General features: G+C 58.3%; 1 protein-coding gene across 6 annotated transcripts in view; it reads right to left on the bottom strand.

Moving 5' to 3' along the window:
- TCP11 (t-complex 11) overlaps positions 1 to 203 on the bottom strand; it is an 8,569-nt gene extending 8,366 nt beyond the window's left edge. For 5 of the 6 annotated variants that reach the window (XM_026056730.1, XM_026056731.1, XM_026056732.1 and 2 more), the window contains exon 1: positions 108 to 203. The gene's annotated coding sequence lies outside the window, so the exon portion shown is untranslated. The remainder of the gene's footprint in view (positions 1 to 107) is intronic. The other variant, XM_026056729.1, reaches the window with a different exon arrangement.
- Between the last annotated feature and the right edge of the window lie 2,772 nt (positions 204 to 2,975).

The following is a 2,975-nucleotide window of genomic DNA, read 5'->3' as shown; positions in this document are numbered from 1 at the left end:
GGGGGGGGGGAACAGCCCACGGCGGGTGCCGGGGGTTGGTCCCCGAGGGGCAGAGCAGGGCAGGCGGTGGCGGAGCGGGCCCAGCCGCGGCGGGGAGCGGCTCTCACCTGGGCCGGCCGGTGCCGATGCCGGTGCCTGCCCTTGCCGAACCGCCGTTGGCTCTGCGGCGCACCCGGCCCGCGACAGCTTCAAACAGGGCCGAGCCCACAGCACTGCGGGGGAGGGGGGGGGGCGGTGCGCCCGCTCCCGCCGCCTTCGAGGGTCTCCCACCCTCCGAGGGGGGAGGCAGCTCCTACCGGCCGGAGAGGAAGATTCATCGCTCTAAGGAGCCCCGTGAGGAGCCTCCGCGTGGTACGTGGGGGCACCGGCGGCGAAGCGCCGCGGACAGATCCCCCCCTCTGCGCTCGGCGCCAATGGGCCGTTCCACAACTTGAACCATAACAGCCCCGGCGGGTAGGTGGCTCCCGGGGCGGGGGCTGCGCTGCTCAAGAGCTACTGGCCGTTAGGCAGCGTCTCCCCCCCTTTTCGGTGAATGGAGTGCTCCAACGCGTGCGCCAAGGCGGCGCTGTGGGACTGTCCCATTTGAAAAGGGGGGGGGAAAACAAGTGAATGAAATAAATAGCTACGAAACGAGATCTCCTCAGAGAGCTTAGCGAGAGGAGAGGGTGGCCGCAAACGCGCTTCAGTCAGTTCAGGGCGGGCTGTGCCCGCGCGAGGCCTCGCAGGAAGCCGCCTTCCCCCCGGGTTCCTCCTTAGGGGTGGGGGGCCTGGACTCCTGGGTCCCTCCACCGCAGCAGGGGTGATGGTGCTCGCTTGGCCGGGGCGTTGCGGCGATGAGGAGCCCTGGCGGATCCCAGGATGTGCGGCCGGGAATGCCCTCGGCTTCCCTGGGCTGCGCCCCCCGGGCAGCGCCCGGACAAACGCTGCGGGGCGGCCGGGACTTCACCAGTTCTTGAGCGTGTCCCAGGCCACGTTGGTGAACGTTTGCCCTCGTTTTCTTCCACCTTGACCTGCTGATCTGTAAATTGGGGGTGATGAGACTCGCCCGTCTTTCTGTTCAACAGAACAGACCTGCCCATGGTGCTCTTCAGAGATTTGCAAAGGGAAAACCGCTGCATAAGCAAAGGGAGATTTTTATTTAGGTTTGCTGCTGCGTTGGTGCGGCTTGATGCCCAGGGAATGTGCCCGTGACTGATATTGCAGGAGACTCCATGTGCTTGGCATCTCTGAAAATCCAGCCAGTATCCTGGAGGAATATCCATTTTACACGCTGGGGTTGGAGAAACCAAACACAAGACCCCTCTTTCTATAACCGTTCTTTCTGGCATCTAGTACTGTCAGCAAAAGGAGAGCTAAGCGCGGTTTCACTACTCCCTTGCCGTCTGGCTGCTATCTGTGGGACATAATCTTCCTTAACAAAGGCATTACTCACCACCGTGACCTTCCCAATCCTGTCCCCAGCCCCTCCTTTGCAATATAGTTCATAGGTGGAAGTTGCAAATAATTTGGGAGGTCCTTGCGGGCTAAGCGAGGCTGGAGCTGAACAAAAGGCAGTCGCTGTGTCCGGCTCCCCTTACCCTCTGTGGAATGGCAGGAATTTCGCCGCGCTCCATAGTCTGGGGGAGTTACGGCATCAGTGCTGGGCTGATTGTTTTTATATCTAAAGCCTGTGCAAGGCTGTGGCTTAGCGCCTGTCAACTGCAGGGGTATTAACCTTAGACCTGTCGGAGTGAATAAAATAAAAAAGCCAACCCTGCAGTGCCGGAGAGGCTCCGGAGAGTGCTGCTGGCTAGTGCTGGGTGCGTGACAGCTGCAGCGTCCTTCCATGAAACTTTTCTCGTTTATTTTTGTCCATTTTCTTTCTGGTAGGTGCAGAAAGCAGCGGGTGAATCTCTGGCCATGTACACGTTTGTTATGAACCTCCCTGTGACTTTGTCAGGACTAGGATTTAATTTTCCACGGGGGAAAACCCTTGTGCTCCCGTGACACTTTTGCCTTCCTTCTCCCTTCCACCAGACCCCGCACCTCCTCTCCCACCGCACTGGGGGCAGGAGGCTGCCGCGGTGTGGGGTCAGGCTGGGTTTCCTCAGCTTGGGAACGCTCGGGGCTGCTGCGAGGGACGAGCGTGAGAAACAGGGCCTTGATCCGCCTGTTGTAAAGCAGTGCTGGCGCAGCTCTGTCCTTCAAACTCAGTAAAATGCTTGGAGGTGGTTGGGCATTAGGGCTAGAGGAAGGCAGAGGATTAAAGGCATAGTGCTGGCATGCTTATGTGGGGACAGACAACCAAATTACCACCCGGTAATTAGTTACAGCTTCACAGCTGGGCTGCACAAAYGACTCTGTGGCTCTCTTAGCCCATTGCAGTTGCAAAGGAAAATATCCCAGGTAGGGTTTTAAAGGTGGTTGGAGCTACTGCCGTTGCTCTGGGTTTGCAGCAGGCTAAGAGTGCAGTTAATGCAGCTCAGCTGATGAGTCGTAGCTGGTTTAGCTGTAGTAAGTGATTGCATGCCGGGGGCTAGCCTGAAACTGTGGTCTTCCCACTGCCTCACAACACGTGGAGCTGTGTGCTGCCCTTGTGTCTGCAGTACAAGGTCGTGTTAGAGCAATCTCCTTAAACCATTGGTGATTTCCTTAAACCACTGGGGAGCTGTAAAAATCATCTCATCAAAAAGCAATAAGGGAAAACTGCTTGGTTTGGGCAGAGTTGCAATTACATCATCCAGCAAGCGGCCCTGGGCCTGAGGGTGGAAGCCGCTGAGAAACGAGCTGGGAAAACCGTCTTCCCAGAAGTGCGGACAGCTCTTTCCTCCCTCTTGAGGAACCTCCCGAGCTCAGCTCGCGTGCGGAGTTTGCCAGGTCAGCGCAGCCCTGGGACAGAGCAGTCCCTGCCCGGCCACCGGGGAAGGGAATTTCCTTAACTTTGCAGGGAGGCCTCGGAGGTGAGCTGTGAGCTCTGTATCAGAAAGGATTCACCT

This window comes from Apteryx rowi, unplaced genomic scaffold (genome assembly GCF_003343035.1).
Source record: "Apteryx rowi isolate R43461 unplaced genomic scaffold, aptRow1 scaffold_132, whole genome shotgun sequence".
Lineage (NCBI taxonomy): Eukaryota > Metazoa > Chordata > Aves > Apterygiformes > Apterygidae > Apteryx > Apteryx rowi.
This window is presented reverse-complemented; position numbering and strand designations above follow the sequence as displayed.